This window comes from Macrobrachium nipponense, chromosome 16 (assembly GCF_015104395.2).
Source record: "Macrobrachium nipponense isolate FS-2020 chromosome 16, ASM1510439v2, whole genome shotgun sequence".
Taxonomy (NCBI): Eukaryota; Metazoa; Arthropoda; class Malacostraca; order Decapoda; family Palaemonidae; genus Macrobrachium; species Macrobrachium nipponense.
In genome coordinates, this window is record NC_087209.1 from 16117188 (window position 1) to 16136883 (window position 19696).

Genomic DNA, 19696 nt, shown 5'->3' on the forward strand with positions numbered 1-19696 from the left:
AGCGCCTAGGAAAAACAAAGCAAAACTGCAAAGTCATATGACTTTCTTTCGGAGTTCATCGAACAAAGAAACGATACTAACTTGTTAATAAACTTAACCTAAAAGAAGATCAAACGGTTGGACAACTATTAAATTATAATTAACAAATTATGAATTTACTTTTAATCTAATACCTTTCTTCCCCTACAAAATTTTTTTTTATCAAATAGAGTAAATTTTTTTTTATACAACCTAAATAATCATTTAAAGCTTAAAATAGCAACAATCTTAAAAGTAAAGATAACCTCAATGTAAACATGAATAGAACTATCTAATAAAGCTCACACAATCACGTATTACACATTCTGAAAAAAAAGTCAGCATTAAATACATCTCAATTAAATGCTTAAACATACCAATATACAAACAGCTTAATTAAATACAAAGCCTGAAGAAAAACAATTAATCGAACATAATTCTAAAGCCAACAACAAAATGTGCTAAATCATAGAAAACGATAAAGCTCTGAAATTCCAAAAGTTCTTGCTAAAAATTAAAGTCATAACAAATGACACAAAGAGCTACTTATCAGCTAATAAGAAACTATGATTAATATAGAACTGAATATTTCTTACAACTAATACTTAAACTAAAAACAAAACTGGCAAAAGAGAATTATCATATAAATAAACGAAACAACCGAACAACGTCGGAACAAACCATAAAGTTAGTATTTGCTTTCACTCCAAATGAACACGGAGAGAAACGAGCAGGGCGAAAGAGGCAGAGAAAGACCAACAAAAATAAACACTTTACATCCTAGACAAGGTGTCCGGGATCTTATTAACAGATCCTTTAATATGCTTAATTACCAAGTTGAGTTCTTGCAGTTGCAAGGCCCAACGTAAAATCCTTTGGTTAGATCCTTTCATCCGTTCAATAAACACTAACGGATTATGATCCGTCCATACCTCCACTAGAAAAGAATGATTGGTTAAGTAAGGTTTAAAATGAGATATGGTACGGATCAGGGCGAGAGCCTCTTTCTCGATAGATGAATACTTACGCTCCGCTGTTAACAACTTTTTACTGTAGTAGGATATTGGGTACACCTCCTCGTCCTCACCGTTTTGAAAGAACGCCTCCAATGCCTACAACACTAGCGTCAACAGCAATTATAAAGGGAGCTTGAAAATTCGAAGAAATCAAAATAGGTTTAGACATAAGAATAGTCTTAATTTTAATAAATTCTTCTTCACACTCGCTAGTCCAAAAAAAAATGTCTTATTTTTTAACTAAAGATCATTCAAGGGACGAGCCTCAGAAAAGTTCCTAACGAACCTTCTATAGTAGCCCACCATACCTAACACCCTTCGAACTTCTCTGACATTGCACGGTCTCTTTAGATTAGTTATAGCCTTGACATTAGCCTGTTTTGGGGGTATATGACACAGACCAACCTCATGACCCAGATACACAACTTTAGCCTTACCAAATTCCCATTTAGCGAGGTTAATGATTAAGCCCGTAGCACGGAGAGCTTCAAAAACATTACGTAACCTGAGTAAATGAGTTTTCCAATCATTACTGTGGACAACAAGATCATCTATGTAGATCTCAGTACCTTCCAATCCACAGACCACACGGTTCATTAATCTTTGAAAGGTACAAGCAGCATTCTTCAAACGCCGAAATTTCTCTTGCCCGATCCGACAAAGGTACTTGCCAGTAGCCCTTGAGCAAATCTAGCTTCGTAATAAATTTTGCTGAACCAATGCGGTCTATGCAGTCGTCAATCCTAGGGAGGGGAAAGGAATCATTTTTAGTATGCATATTGACTTTACGATAGTCCACACACATCCTATACTGTCCATCGGATTTCTTTACCAATACTATAGAGGAGCTCCAAGGACTAACAGAAGGTTGTATTAAATCATGCTTTAACATATATTTTATTTCCTTATTGACTATATCCATTTTAGTGGGATTTAGTCTATAAGGGCTTTGTTTAATTGGTGAAGCTTCTCCTACTACCACATCATGTTCAATTAAACTAGTCAATCCAGGAGAGTCTCTTACCAAATCTGAAAAAGAATGAATTAAAGTCTTCATTTCCTTTTTTTGATTTAGATCAAGATGCTTCAGATTCTCCTCTAACCCATCTAAACATTGCACATTCTTGGATAGAGCATCTGAAGGTACTTGATTAATTATTTCCTCTGACCCATCAAGAAGCACCTCTGCCACCAAAGAAACCGATTCATACCCTGTTTCCAAAGGATCAGATCTACTAGAGACATAAGGTTTCAGTCTGTTGATGTGAAAAATTCGACACTTTCGTTTGGTCCCGGGAGCTTCTATTTCATAATTAAGATCAGATAATTTCCTCATCACCTTCCAAGGGCCCTTATACCTTGGTCCAAGGAAGTTATCCGAATCTGTACCCAACACCAAAACTAATTCCCCAGGCTCAAACGACCGTGCTCGAGTTTTCTTGTCATAATTGATCTTCATAGCAGCCTGAGAGTTTTCTAAATTTTCTCTAGCAACCTTCCAGGCGCTAGGAAGTTTTCCTCTAAGATTATCAACAAATTCACCCACGTTCGTCTCCTTTATCTGATCAGATTCCAAAACTTCACATAAAATTTTTAAAGGGCCCTGTATTTTATGTCCAAAAACTAATTCAAAAAAAGCGACGCTCGTGTATGAATTTGGATGACATCTAAGAGCAAAGAGAGCAAAAGGAAGGCCCTTATCCCATTCCTCTCCATGCTCATAACAAAATCTCCTTAAAATTGATTTAAGAGTTTGATGGAATCTTTCCACCAATCCCTGACTCTGGATGGTAAGGAACACTAGTAGTGTGTAGAATGGCCAGATTTGCACACTTACTTCGAAAATCCTTACTAGTAAAATTAGTTCCACAATCAGTTTGTATCTTACGAGGGATTCCATACCTCGAAAAGAAAATTACCAACTGGTCAAATACAGCCTTAGATGTGACTTTCTTCATGACCTTACCTTACCTTACAGACCTTACATCTTGTTCGGGTTGCCCCAGGTCCCTCAGTGTGCGGCACCTCTAATGTCTACCGGTATATTTTGCATCTTCCAATCTTGGATGGTCTGGGATGTAGCTTAGATATTTGTCGAGCTTATTCTTAAACACATCTACGCTCACTCCTGATATATTCCTCAGACGAGCTGGCAACGCATTGAATAGACGCTGCATTAGCGATGCTGGTGTGTAGTGGATTAATGTCCTGTGTGCTTTCCTTATTTTTCCTGGTATAGTTTTGGGCACTATTAATCTACCTCTGCTTGCTCTTTCTGATATTTTTAGCTCCATGATGTTTTCGTCTATTCCTTCTATCTGTTTCCATGCCTGGATTATCATGTAGTGTTCTCTTCTCCTTTCTAGACTAAATAATTTTAAGAATTGTAGTCTATCCCAGTAGTCAAGATCCTTAACTTCTCCTATTCTAGCTGTAAAGGACCTTTGTACACTCTCTATTTGTGTAATATCCTTTTGATAGTGTGGGTACCATATCATATTGCAATATTCAAGTGGACTACGAACATATGTTTTGTAAAGCATAATCATGTGTTCAGCTTTTCTTGTTTTGAAGTGCCGTAACAACATTCCCATTTTTGCTTTACATTTTGCCAATAGAATTGCTATTTGATCATTGCATAACATGTTCCTATTCATCATCACACCAAGGTCTTTAACTACTTCCTTATTTGTGATTGTCTCATTATTAGGTCCCCTATATGCATATAGCTTTCCTTCTCTGTCTCCATAATTTATTGATTCAAATTTATCAGAGTTAAATACCATGCTATTTACCTCTGCCCAATCATATACTTTGTTAAGGTCTCTTTGTAGAGCGTTCCTATCTTCATCACAAGTAATTTCTCTACTTATTCTTGTGTCATCGGCGAAACTACTCACTACCGAGTCCTTAACATTACTGTCTACGTCTGCAATCATAATAACAAACAGTAATGCAGCTAACACCGTACCTTGTGGCACACTGGATATTACCTTAGCTTCATCCGATTTCTCATTGTTTGCAATAACTATCTGTTTTCTGTTGTGTAAAAATTCTTTTAACCATCTTCCTACTTTATCCACTATATTATGTTTTCTAATTTTCTTCGTTAATATATTATGATCTACCTTGTCCAAAGCTTTTGCAAAGTCTAGATAAACCACATCTGTTCCATTTCCGCTTTCATATTTTTGTATATGTTCTCACGGTGGACTAACAGTTAGGTTTGTGTACTTTTTCCAGGTAGGAAACCATGTTGTCCTATATTAAACAAATTATTTTTCATTAAATGTTTCATAATATTTTTGTTCATTACCCTTTCATACACTTTCATAATATGTGATGTTAGACTCACAGGCCTATAATTACTTTCCTCTAGTCTTGATCCACTTTTGAAAGTAGGGGTAATATATGCTAATTTGTGCTCATCATAAATCTTGCCTGTATATACACTTTGTCTTAATAATATTGCAAGTGCCTTTGCGATAGAATGAACTACTTTCTTTAACAAAATAGCAGTGACACCATTAGGCCCTGCTGCAGCTCCATTTTCAATTTCATTAATAGCCTGCACAATATCAGCTTCATTGATATGTATGTCTGCTAAATATTCACTATTTCCATCCCTTACTTCTATATCATTATCGTCATTATCAATTCTAGGGGTGAATTCTCTCTTATATTGTTCTGCACATATGTTGCATATTTCTTTTTTTTTCATTCGTTAATCTCCCTTCAATTCTTAGAGGGCCTATTTCTATTCTTCTTTTATTCATCGTTTTTGCATACGAGTACAATAGTTTGGGGTTTTGCTTGTTAATTACTAGGGTTTTTTCTTCCAAGTCCCGTTTTTCATTTTCTTTTGATTGTAAAATCTTTTGTTCTGCATTTTCTATCTTACTTTTTAGTTAGATCACTTTCCATGCATTTTTTTCTTTTGCAAGACCTTTTTTCCACTTTCTGATTTTCTGGAACAAGATCCTTCTGTCTCTTGGTATGCATGACTGATGTTTACTTTTCTTCTTCTGTATATATTTATCCACTATTTTCTCTAATATTTTATATAATATCTCCGCATTTACCTTTATATCATCACTTACGAAAATGTTATCCCAATCTTTGTTTAATTCTTCATTTATCTCTGACCATTTTATATTTTTACTGTAGAAGTTGTATTTTCCATATCCTTCCCACTTTTTCATTTCTTGCTTATCTCTGTTTTCACTTGCTTTGGAATGGACCGTTAATTCTATGACATTGCGATCCGAAATACTCGCATTATAAACTATTATTTCTTTAACATAATTCACCTCGTTCACAAATACTAGGTCTAAAGTATCTTGTTGGCATGTGATTTATTTGTTGAATGTTGTGTTCTAGTTGCATATCTAATACCTTTTCGAATTGCCTCTTATCTTCTGCACTACTATTACTCTCGTTTTTTATATGTATAATACAACCACAATCTCTTATTCGTTCTTTTCAGTCTATGAAAGGAAAGTTAAAGTCTCCGGATAGGAGAATAGTCCAGTCCTTGTAATTCCTACATATATTATCCAATTTTTCTATTATTGTGCCAAACTCTTTAGTATTAGGGGTTCTATATATTTATTAATTTTTCAGATTCAAATTCTACCGCTGTTAGTTCACATTCTGAGTTACTGTATTTCTCATATATTTTTCCTTGTTTTTTGTCGTTCCCATATATTGAGGTTCCCCCTTGATTCCTATTTTTCCTATCTGATCTATAAGTTTGGAACCCTTTTATTTGATCGTCATTCCCAGTCTCTTGGGAATAACAGGTTTCACTTATATTCATTATATCTCTTTTCTTTTCAATTTGGGTTAGTTCTTTTTGAGTTACTCGTAACTAAAACCTGCGCATTCATCACTATGATGGTTTGCGTGTTTTCTCGTTCATTTAATATGGGTAATAATAAGGATTTTCCCACGGTCTCTTTCCTGTTCTGGGTATGTTGTTCTTTTTTCTTCATTTCCAGAAATTCTGACAGTAAAAAATCCAACTTTTCCATAATATTGATCTTCTTCATCATAATTATTCATTTTGTGTCTGAATCTGCAATTTTCTCCATATCTGCAATATCCTCTTGCATTGTAAATACAGTATTTATATCTTGAGCTGTATGTTGGAGCTGATGCTTGGAAATTCTTTGCTGACACTCCATATCGCGGTGATGGCTTGCTTTTTTCCTTCACCTCATATTCTTTGTTCCTCTCTTTATTTGTTTCTTTCTAATTTTGTATTTCATTATTTGATTGATTATTTAATTGATTTTGATTCATGGCCACAGGGTGCATATATTTGCATTTTTTGTTGAACTCACATCCTTTTCCTTCTTTTAGGTTTTTGCATATTTTTGGATGTAGATCTCTGCAATCATCCTCATAGCCGTCTAGGTATGCACATTTACCATAGATTTCATAGTTGTGAAATATCTTGGGATGTTTGTAGTAACATCTTTCTCCAAATCTGCAATTCCCTCTTTTCAAAAGGGTGCAGACTTTGTCTTTCTTTTCTATTTTTTCCTCTTTCCCATCAGTGTGCAGATCTGGGTAGAGCCTCTTCGGGATTTTATTTTGTGTTGTCATTTCGTAATTTATTTCTTCGTGTGTATGCTGCTTGATTGCCTCATATGTTGTATCAATGAGTATCTTTGCATCCAGACTTTTATTTTGTTCTTTGTTTTCTTTATATTTTTCTGTCATTTCAGTTTTGTTTACTTCTCTTCCATTTTCCTCTTCTTCTTCTTTCTCTTCCTCCTCTTCTTCATCCTCAACTATTTGTACATTAAGTCTCGATTTAATAACATTGTCTATCCATGATAGACATGTTGAGCAAAATATTCTGGTATCCTTACTCATATCTTGCATTACTTCAGCACATTGAGGATGCATTGGAATGTTGCATGCAGAACATTTTTTGAACAGGTTTTGTGGATTAACTATGCTATACCACACCTTACACAGTTTTGCATGCTTTTTGGCGTTCTTTTTTCCCTATTGGCATCAATTAGGATATTCACAATGTTCACCTTATTAATTTTCTTTGTCGGAATATGTTTATTGATGAAAATTTTCTTTATGAGTCTCTTGACCACTTGAATTTTATTTGGAACTTCTTCAATTTTGTTCAAGATGTTTTCTGTTGATTTGTTCCAGTTTGAAGGATCATATCCATCTAATATGTCTATGAATGCTTTTGTATCTTTTTGATAAGGGCTGTTATTGATCTCATAGATGAGAAATGCCAGCTCCCTTCCTGCTACCTCATTGTATTGCGAATCTGCTAGACACGCTAAATTTCGCCATTTCTTAATACAGTTGGAACTTACTGCCATCTTGATCTGATTTACAGTATTTCACTTGATAAACTAACTTAGTAGACGCTTTATCCTACTATTTTCACACTAATCTTATCACGGACAGTTCACGAACACTTCTAGATATTTTTCGATTTCCAGACGTATGTTAAAAGCGTGATATCTGTTGATTAATCAGACTGTGCGCGGGAACGTCTCACCAAGCAAAACGGGAAATCTTGATGCCCGATCCATCACAGTCAGTAAATAGATAAAACCTGTTTTAGTTTTAGGCAGAGGGCCTACTATATCAACTACCAGCTGATTAAATGGCTCCCCAATAGCTGGTATGAGGTATAAAGGGGCTTTTACAATGGTCTGATTAGGCTTACCTACCACTTGGCACACCGGACATTCTTTTACATATTGTTTTACTGACGATTTCATTCCTGGCCACCAAAAACCTTGAATCAACCTACGGAACGTCTTCCAGACACCAAAATGACCAGAGAATGAATCATCATGGAGTAAATTTATTATTTGTCTCTGAAATTGAGAAGGCACCACTATTTGCTCAATACAGGACATTTGGGGGTCATTAACAACCAGGGGACGACTCACCCTATATAATATGCCCCTTTTTACCCAGAATCAAGGCTTCGTCAAGTCAGAAGTATCACCTAAATTAAAATTAAACTCTTTCTTCTGAGCTTCAATAAAAGCTGCTCGATCCCAATCGGGAATTACATTATCACTACTTACTACACTACTTACTACAGACCCGGGTCTTCCTACATCTACGTCTACCTCTAAACTACTCAAATTTAACTCTTCATCATTATTTAATAAGTCTGCAGCTCTTGCTGTAGCTCTAGTGGTAACTGCTACTGGACACTTATTGACTGACAATATTGGGAATAATTCCTGGTCATCACTATTAATCGTATCATTTCCCAATATGCCATCAATACTAGCTATAGGAAGACTCTCGACAGCGGCCAGCTCGGTCTTTCCATAATACCCAGGGAATGACAACATTACCTCTACTAAAGGATCCGGAACTATTGTGTTCGGGAAACCTCCCAGAACTATAAATATATGCCCTGAATACTTCACCAAACCTTTTAAACTGCTTTCCAGCACTAACGACCGAGCAGACCCTGTATCTCTCAAAAACTTAACATCAATAATAATAGAATTAAGTTACTTTTCCTGGCCAAATGTACTTATCATATTTCAGTCGTTCCTGTGGATTATTATTTCAATTTCTGGGCAAACTATTACCACCACTACCACTATTTGTTATCGGTAATTTTACGTCAGGAGATGCACTTGGCATTAAAGCCACAGGATTATTCCTTTGAAGATAATTTGTTCTGGCGTGACACTGAGCTTGGAAATGACCGAGTTTATTACACCAGAAACAAGTCCTCATATTACCATTTCCTGTCCCAGAACTACCTCCTATGGAAAATACACGAGTACCAGGTTTACTCATGAATTTTCCATTCTTACTAGCAGGAAAATTATTTTGAACCACAGAATTCTTAGACTTATTATTGTGTCTTCGTATTCCTTTATGGCAAAATTGCCTGAACCTGTTCTATGGGTCAAGACAAATTTGTCAGCCACTTGAGCTGCCTTACCTAAATTAGTAACCTTTAATTCTTTTAGATAAGTTTTCAGTTCTTTGGAGCAAGATTTCTTAAACTCTTCCAAAAGCATGAGTTCTCTCAGGGAAGAAAAAGTGACAACTTGATGACTCTTCAACCAGTCGTCAAACTTAATGAACCTGGCAAGTTCTACATACGATAATGATATTCTTAGTAAGGTTCCTAAACTTTAACCTGTATGCCTCAGGGGCCAAATGATAGGCTTTTAAAATTAGTGCCTTTACATTGTGATAATCCCTGGTTATCCCCTCCTCCAAGGCATTATATACCCGAATTGCCTTGCCCACCAATTTACACTGAATCAGCACTGTCCACATCTCTGGTGGCCAAGACAACCGAGCTGACACCCTCTCAAAGGCCTTGAAGAATTCAGGAACATTCCTTTCATGAAAATGGGGTCCAATTTTAATGCAGCCCCAATATTAAACCTATCGGGCTGACTACCTCGTGGGGTGCTAAATTGGTTAGGAGCCCCCTATAACCTAGCCATTTCCAAATAAAGGTTGGCCATCTCTATCTCATGCCTCCTCACCCTCTCTTTCTCCGCATGCTCCAATTTTAACAACTCTATTTTTTTACAAATCAAATCATATTCCTGAATTTCCTTTGATTCAGAATTTACAGGAACTGTAGGAACTGCTGGCCCTAAATTCACTTCAGTCAAGAAAGGGTTTGTGGTTATATTTCCTCTTGGCAGCAAATTGGCTGGGCCTTCATAAATGACTCCAGTCTGAGGAGGATCATCAAATAACAAAAAACCTGCACAACTAACAAGGTACTCTTTACCTAATATTGGTAAATGCCTAATACAATCGGCAGACCCTAAGAACTCTGCAGGACTAAACTCAAAGTCTTCCAAATTATCCATAGTAATAGGAGAGAAAGGTATTTCCAAAAATAAATACTATAACCCCACTGAGGAGCGTTCCAATGTCCCAACTACTGTGTACACCTGAGCACAAATCCTGTCACGGTCGCCAGATTGTTATGACCTTATTTATGGTTGTAATTTCAAGGGTTCTTGTCTCTACTCAGAATCAGCGGTCAGTAAAAATGTAACACAGCAACTTAGGGACAAAAGAATAAACACCTCAACAAAAGTTACAATATTTATTTACACAAGAAAAAGGTAATGGTTGGCAAAAATAATAACCAAAATGAATATATAAAACAAGGGAAAACCAACCTTAAGATCTTTAAAAGATCACCTACAACTAAATTAAACCCTAAGCCAAGAAATAGCAAATTTTAAATATGACACTTCAGGCAGGTACCTACCAAATTACTGGCCAGATAAATATAACCTAAGAAACTAAGTAAGGTAGAAGGAAGCAAGAGAAAATAAGAGGGGAAACTTAATAATACTCCTACCTAACACATACAAACTAAATTGAACTTAAAATCTAATTTAGTGACCAGGATTATGCTAAGAATAATGATAATAATGTTGAAAATGTTCAGTTAATAAACAATCAAATACGAAAATAACCTTACGAATTCAAAATAAGGAATAACCACGAGAGGCTTAGTGGATGAGCTCATCAGTCCATACAAGGTCCAGAAGACCGTACTGCAAACAGGGGCGTGCAAATCCACAAGCCCAACGATCCACGATCGTCTTAAATAGCTATAAAAACATCTTATACCTGTAGAAAGCCGCCCTACTTGTCTCCACGAGTTCCAAGAACTCACTGACGCTGATGAAGAAGCCAACCGGGTCAAGCTGCAATGCCTGCAGGCAACCCAAAATACCACGGGAACACCGAGGGTGGTAGCCTCCGAGAATCCGGGACGTCAACGGATCTCGCACGCCACAAACTGCACCGTTCTACGTAAGTACGGGCCAACTCGTTCGAAATCCTTCTGACGAACGAGGGAAGGGGCGTGGCCTATGAATGCCGCGGGTGACAAACACCAGCGACCACACACAAGGCAGCGAAGGAATAAAGAAGTCGTGATCCAAAATTGCAGAAGTGACCATAAATCAAGTGGCAAAGCGTCAGGCTGTGAGGAAGAGAAAAACAACTATCGTTAATAAGGGGCGCTTCAGTAGTTCACTAACACCGGGGGAGAAACGCCTAGGGAAAACAAAGCAAAACTGCAAAGTCATATGACTTTCTTACAGAGGTCATCGAACTAAGAAACGATACTAATTTGTTAATAAACTTAATCTAAAATAAGATCAAAAGTTTGGACAACTATTAACAAATTATGATTAACAAATTATGAATTTAATTTTAATCTAATATTGAGAAAAGACAAGACGGCGATCATAGTGAAATTTATACTTTTAACCTCTGAGTGCCTTTAGCATGTGTTGTGAATCCCGTGGGGAAGATAATGCCCCCGAAACGGCTGATAAGCCGCAGGTTTGAGGTCAGAGGGAACCATATATATGTCAGGTCAGTCTTTTGTTTCCTTCGCTGTCCAAGGAAATGTCTGGTTTAGAGGAAATGAGGTCAATGGCATCCACATCATCTCTGCTGCGGATTGTAAAGTTAATACCTGTCACCCTTGCGTGATGCAAAATTCACCCGGTGGCTTGGATGCCCATATTGTGCAATATGTGCAACTAAATAGAACACATTTTATATATAGATATATGTGTATGTGTGTTTGTATAGGCCTATGTATGTTAGCAGAGTTTTATGATTATGTATGGAAAAGTCCCCTCACTGTGTTCATCCTTAAGTAGAAAGGTTTTGTGTACCAACAGAAGAATATTATCATAAAGAGAGAGAGAGAAGAGGTAGGGTAACAGGTATGCAATTTTAAGGACACATTTGTGGAATAACCTGTTTGTATGCGTGCATAGATTTCGATATTCAAAACACTGTACTTCATAACGTAACTCTCAGGAAAAGAAACAGTTTTAGCATTTAGATGCGCTAACGTAATAGCCTTTAAAAGATCTCCCAAAAACCAGTTAAAGAAACATATTAAGCTTTTAGATATACTAACGTAATAACCTTTAAAAGATCTTCCAAACGCCAGTTTAAGTAGCTATAATCAATCAATGAATCTTCCATAAAATATGTGAAAAGTGTTTGAGGACGAAACGTTTTCGAAAATCATTCAACGGAAGTTGGTATCAAAATATAACTTCAAATTCATATTGCAGTCAAAGCAAAGAATCTAGCTTCCCCCACCCAAACGCGTCCAAAAATCAGTTTCCGAAGCTGTTTCTGTCGCGAAACTTCGAGGAAACTGGATGAAAAATAGATGCCTGAGAGTGTCGTGTGTCACCTAGGTGGCAGAAATTGTCTTATGATATTTTTGCAAGCGGCCAATCACGAGAAAATAATACTCATTGGTACGTTGGCACCCTGAAGGTATCTGGAAATTAGATCTCCTTTAAGTATTACTCACCTTTTTTTTTTATTATAAATTTTTAGTTTTTTCACTTGACTTATGAGCAGTGAGGACAACACAGTTACGAATATGCAATTGCAGGCGCGCTTGCAGATTCAACACCACACACATAAATTGCAATTTTTGAAGTGACTTTCATGCCATTTATCGACATTGTAATCTCTCTCTCTCTCTCTCTCTCTCTCTCTCTCTCTCTCTCTCTCTCTCTCTCTCTCTCTCTAGTTGTAAACCTCTTACTTGTAGTTATTTCTATGCAAATTATACCTAGGGTTAAAATCTACCTACCTGGTAAAATGTAAAAACTTTTTTTTTCCGCGTTTTCTTTTATTTGTTGCAAAAAATTTTATGGAAATGAAGAAGTGTATACGTTTATGTAAATTCAATTCTGTTTAATGTAATTTCAATTTTCAACGCCGATAAGAAGTCATTTTGAATTTAATTCAAATGACAAATGAACAAACTTAGTTGCGATGAGACTGTCGAATCAAGGAGACTAAAGAGAACTGAATGAAATACAGATAAAAAAGAAAAAAGGACCATAGAGTCATTGACGGAATTAACGTGGTCTCCTTAATGTCACAAGGTCAGGCAATACTCCATAGGCCTAATGGCAGACGAGGAAACGTAAATAAATGACCTTTATACATGCTCTGTTTATATAAGAAAGGTAACAGTTTTTATACGTAAGAAAAATACAGATTACTTGAAAAAGATGGCATATTTGGGGTGACAACAATTTTAGGTAACAAACTATATAAAAAAAAAGAACATGCAGTAGATATACTCGTACATCAAATGAAATTACAAAGCGCTCTCTCTCTCTCTCTCTCTCTCTCTCTCTCTCTCTCTCTCTCTCTCTCTCTCTCTTTCCTAGGTTGATAAGAGCTAAACCTTATTTATTTAATAATGCACAACATTAATATTTTGTTTTGGATATAGAAATCAGTGAATGACAGTGAATAGAGAAAAATTCAAATTGAGTTAGGAAAAAGAATGTCACTATCTTAACGCAGTTAACATACGAATCTAGAATTAAATGAATAGTTTAAACTAAGGTGTTTAAAACTGTAAAATGCAAGTTTGACCTCCCTTTCTGGAAACGAGGTAAAAATTCAAGGGAAAGTGGTAGACCTCCGTACACTCCATTTGGTGGCTGTATCAACGCTCACACTGTTACAGCGTTTTGTGAACTGAGTCTATTCTTTAAGTATACAAGTGTATTCAGTTATATACAGTGAGTAATGGTACTCGCCAACCTAGTAGTTATTATCATTACTCAAAACGTTGTTTTAAAAGGAAAGAATGATATGACATGTACCTCCATGGAGTTTCCCACAAACCTCTAAAAAATATCAGGGGAAATTCTTTTAAATACGATAGGTTTTATTGTGTTAGAGATATGAAACAGTTTATGTATATATATACATATATATATACATATATATGTATATATATTATATATATATATATATATATATATATATATATATATATGTATATATATTATATATATAAATGTATGTATGTATATAAACATACACTTTGAAATGCATTGATTAATTTCATCCAAACTTGGTATACATATGAATTACCATCAGGAAAAGAATACTGGGGGGGGTAAGGCATCATTGGCACCAAATAGGGAGGGTGTGGAAAGGTGATGGGAAAGGGGTGAAATGTAAAAACAACTGAAAACATTGTAACATATTAGTGTCTAACCCATAGTTTTTTAGGTCGCTGAGTTGAATAGTGACACTCCCAATGGCCTTCAAGTCCAAGTTCAGCCCCAGTAGGAAGGGCAGGTGGGAAGGGGGTGAAACATAAAAACAACTGAAAACGATAGATATTAGTGTCTAATCCATAGTTTTCGAGGAAGCTGAAATTAATAGTGACACATCTGATGCCCTTCAAATCCAAGTTCAGCCTCAATAGGAAGGGCGGTTGGGAAGAGGGTGACATGTAAAAATAACCTAAAGTGACAGATATTAGTGTCTAATCCATAGTTTTTGAGGTCGCTGAGATGAATAGTGACACTCACAATGGCCTTTAAGTCCAAGTTCAGCCCCGACAGGAAGGGCGGTTGGGAAGAAGGTGACATGTAAAAAACCTAAAGGGACAGATATTAGTGTCTAATCCATAGTTTTTGAGGTCGCTGAGATGAATAGTGACACTCACAATGGCCTTTAAGTCCAAGTTCAGGCCCTACAGGAAGGGCGGGTGGGAAGAGGGTGACATATAAAAATAACCTAAGGCAACAGATAGTTTCTAATCCATAGTTTTTGAGGTCGTTGAGATGAATAGTAACACTCCTAGTGCCCTTCACGCACCAGTTCAGCCCCGGTAGGAAGGGGGGTTGAGAAAGGAATGGGAAGGGGGTAGCATATAAAAATAACCGAAAACGACATATGTTAATAAAGTAACTGACTGGAATAAATGATACAACAAAGAAATTTTCTGCAAAGGAGATAAAGAGACAGATATTAAATTGAAGAGAACTAAACGATGTAATGTATTAGATGGTTGAGCGGAAGAGGGGAAACATTAAAGAATAAAGAAAATATGTAGATAAGGATTTGAATACGAAGGGATGAGAGTGAGGCAATGTCTTTCAAAGGGTGAGGAATAAAGATGAGTGATTTTTGGTATTAGAAGGATCATGGATAGGAAAAAATGGCAAATAATAAAGAAGTGAAATTGGTGAATGAAGGGTGTATTAAAATATGTGAGGGAAGTGATTGAGTACCGGAATATTCAAAATTTGGACGAATATCAAAGACGATTGGAATAAGAAAGAAGGTAGAGATGAATAAACGGAAATGTAGGCTAAAATAAAGATGTACGTATACGAATAAAAAATAAAGATGTATAGGAATAAATCATTTTCCATATCAAAATTAAATGAAAAACGTGAAATTAGTTAGGAGAAAGATTCGTGGCAATTTGAAGCATGTAGATCAATAAGTTTGCCAAAAGGGGATATTGCCGTCAGTGTACCTCATGCGGAACACTGTAGGCATTACTCTTCCTTCCATCTTACTTTCTGCCTATATTCTCTTTCTTCCATCTTACTTTCCACTCTATGTTTATATTCTCTTTCTTCCAACTTACTTTCCACTCTATGTTTATATGCTCCTTCTTCCATCTTTCCTGACTGTTATCTCACCATTATTTTCAGCTCTGAATGACCTCATAGGTACCAGTACTTGGCATTTAGCCTAAACTTAGTATTCCAATCCAGTCAAATTGAGGAGTTCCGAGGGAGAGTTTGGGTTTCATTTATGTTACTACTCCGCTGCCTCCCATCTTATCCTCGGTCTCTCGTCTTCACCATTTTCGTCTTCAACCTTTCCATCCTCCTGGGAAATTCATGGAAGAGGTCTCATATTTTCCATTAATGGTCAGGTTTCTTTTCCTGTCCCTGACGGGGGATCGTCGTAATGAGAATTAAGAAATCCCATTTCTGAGCCCTGTTAATGATTATTGGTACGTTCCTCAGTTTCACTTGATTGATGCTTACTCGTTTATCTCTTAGCCCATTATTTATTTTCCGTAATCAATAATTACTATTTTTAATATCTCTTGCAGCCGCTTGAGACCTTTCCGATAAATTCATCGGTAGGAATTCATTACCTCTCATTACATTTCATTACATTTTCTGTAATGAATGGAATAGCGGATACGATACAGCTCTAATAACGTGTTTTCTTAATTAGTTTTGTTCTTTAATTTTGACAGGACTCGTTTTGCTAGTTGTTTCTGAGATGAATTTGGAGTATCATATTTATTGAGATAGTATAGTGAATGCCACTTGGTACACAATATGATGGTTGTGTAAAGACCAGTAAAAGGCATTATTTTTACTTCCAATTTGGGATAGTTCGGATATTTCTCTCCATTTTGGGATAGTTTGGACATTTCTCCAGGATTATCATTCTCTCTCTCTCTCTCTCTCTCTCTCTCTCTCTCTCTCTCTCTCTCTCTCTCTCTCTGAACCGAAATATTAGGAACTGAATTTCTGAAGAAGATGCCTAAAACCATCGGTATTCTTTCCAGATCCAAGAACATAATACTTGTATTGTATTTTGAGTTTCACTGAGAGAAAATAAAGGCAGTCTCCTAGTTGAATAGAAGGGGACACTATTAAGTAAGAGAAGGAGAGATGGAGGGGGCGGGGGGGTTAAGTGTAGCAATAAAGCAGTCAATTAGTAAGATCCAGCTGCTACTTTTGCGCTGAAAGATATTTATACCTAATTTCATCTGGATATTTTGAACTTAATTTCACCTGCCAGGTTTCTTTCAAGAAAATCAGCTGCACAAAATAGTAGATATGGTTTTTGTGAATGTCTTCATTCTTTTGAAGTTTCAAGAAAATCAGCTGCACAAAATAGTAGATAGGGTTTTTGTGAATGTCTTAATTCCCTTGAAAAAAGCTGTCTGTATTGCAATTCGCTGTGACTTACTGTATATGTTAGTGTAATTCTTAGCTTAACTGACGATTTCGAAATGATAACGTTTTAAATGTCATGTTTGTGCTTAAGACTCGGTTATATAGGCTACGTAATAGTTTTAGTGAGGCTGTGACAAGTTGTTATTTTTATTTTTTTTTTTTCGGCTATAAATTTTGGCAAGGAAAAGTTAAGGTACAAAAATTCTGCTATATTTGTTTATTGAACAGTAAAACATGTCTGAAAAACATGGAGATCTAAAATATGGATGCGTGGGTTTGCATGATATATTGGACATTGCGTCATTTCAAATATTCAGTTGATATTTACTCACGATATTTCACTTTTTCTAAAATATTCCGAACGCAGGCGTCCTACACACGTAGGCAGCAGCGGTAATAAATTGCTTAGTTTTACGCCAGTATTTTAGGCGATCCATATAAAATGCCCTTTTAAGCAAGACAGGTCTACGTGCCTGAGCTTAAACTTACCAAAGGAAAGTCGGCTACAGAAATGCAGTCTGTATGATTTGCATAGTAATTATTGTAACTGAGTAGATACTAGATGGTTATTTCATAAATGCTGAATAGGAACACAGAGATTAGCGTTTTATTTCCTTTAATGTTATTTTGAGACAATATAAGTCAAATCTTTTCATTATTGCTTTTATTTTAGAATCGTTGTCAACAGAGGAGAACGGGTCACTAAATCATTAATTTGAATTTTGTCCTAGAGGGCGACGACCCTTCATATTGTAAAGCGCAACCGTAAGATGCCTTTGGAAGGTTGAATATGAGGACCAAACTACAGCTGGCTTTCTGCAGCCCTTTGGAGAGAGGAGATGCACATAAATATCCTCACATATACTTCCAGCCTATATATATATATATATATGTATATATATATATATATATATATATATATATTATATTATATATGTATATATATATATATATATATATATATATATATATATATATATATATATATATATATATATAAATAGGTTGTGTGTATGTATGTATGTATATATGTACATGTATACATCATATATATGCATTTGTGTATATGTATTTTTATATATATACACAAATTATATATATACATATATTTTGTGTATGTATATATATATATTATAATATATATAATATATATATATATATATGTATATATATAATCATATATATATATATATATGTATACATATATGATATATATATATACATATACTATATATACAGAGAGAGAAGAGAGAGAGAGAGAGAGAGAGAGAGAGAGAGAGAGAGATCAAACGCTTCTCAACAACCGTAACGTTCATCCATGTTCCCATCTCTTATCAAGTTGTCCTTTCAAGTCAGTTGTATTCTCACATTTCGTATCGACAGCAGCTCTTTCGGTTGGAGTATCCTTCCATTGATATTTACAGTTCCCGAAAATCAGGAATACACTGATTTTCCATTGTTTTCTCCGGAATTAGTCTGGCATTGACCTACACAACCCTGGTCAAGTTCTCTGCGGTTTTACTGTTTTCAAAGAGTTTTATTCTTGACATCAATTATATGTAAATAATCCTCAAGAGTTATAAATAAGACCCATATCTATTGTAATCATTAGGTTTCTATTTCTATATTTTTCTGGCTGGAGGAAATTAAAAGAATGAATTATGGTGCATATAAGTTTAACAAAAGCTTGTGAATATAAGAAGTTCGTTTATTCTTTTTTTTCCGTAAAAGAAATATGCTTTGTTTGGATAATATTTCATGTGGTTGTTTGTGTTATTTTTGACAATACAGTCGCGAGTATTTTTTATTTATTTTGCAATTTCTCGAAGGAAAACGTTAAAGGAGAGACTTCTGTCCAGGGAACTGAAAGAGGAGGGGAGAAAATTCCTTCGGATTCCCAAAAGGCGATCGGCTGACCCTTCCCACAATGGAAGGAGAGTCACAGGAAATGCTGGAAGATTGGAGTGGCGGGGTACTGAGGGAATAAACATTTTTCTGCTATACACGAAAAAGAAATTTAAGTATTTACATCTGCCATCAGAACACCTACTGAGGCTAGAGGGCTGCAAATTGGTATTTTGATTATCTAATCATCAAACATACCAAATTGCACCCCTATATCTTCAGTAGTTTTTATTTTATTTAAGCTTAAAGGTAGCCATGGATTGTACATCTGGCAGCACTTTCCGAAGCCAAGGGATACACCCTCACTCTACCGCATCTGTTGAGCAACTGCAAGGCTGTCGGTTAGAGTTGTTGTACTTATACAGCGTTACACGTTGTACAGAGAACTTTATTTTTCTGCCCCTTTTTTACTTGTTTAATGAAACATCAATACGAGATTTTGTTATTTGATAGTAAAGGCTTCTTTACCGAGTGGTTGTTTAATTAAGTTATCTGTCCACCATTCCAGTCTTCAAGAGGCAACTTCATACAACAAAAATTTTATGAGGAGCTGTCATGACATCTTATAACTTGTTCAAGTACTTAGGAGTACTTTGAACTTACAAATGTTAACTATTTTTTTATGGATTATCCTACAATTTGATTTCATAACAATAGAATCACAAATTTAAATTCACTAACTTTAGTAAGAAGGTTGAAATATATAGATATTGTTATTCTCATTTAGAAATATCAATATCAATTATTAAATGCTTATGTATGTATGTTTATGCGCATATTTTTATATGCATTTTTATTCCTGTAAAGCCAGGCATATTAGAAGCTTAGCGTGGTAAGAAATTCATAGTTGATTGTACGCTTTTACATTTTTAATGTGGAAGTTGCACCCATCTAATTCTGTTGCAGTTTTATCATAGAAGATTGTACACATCTAATTCTCTTGCA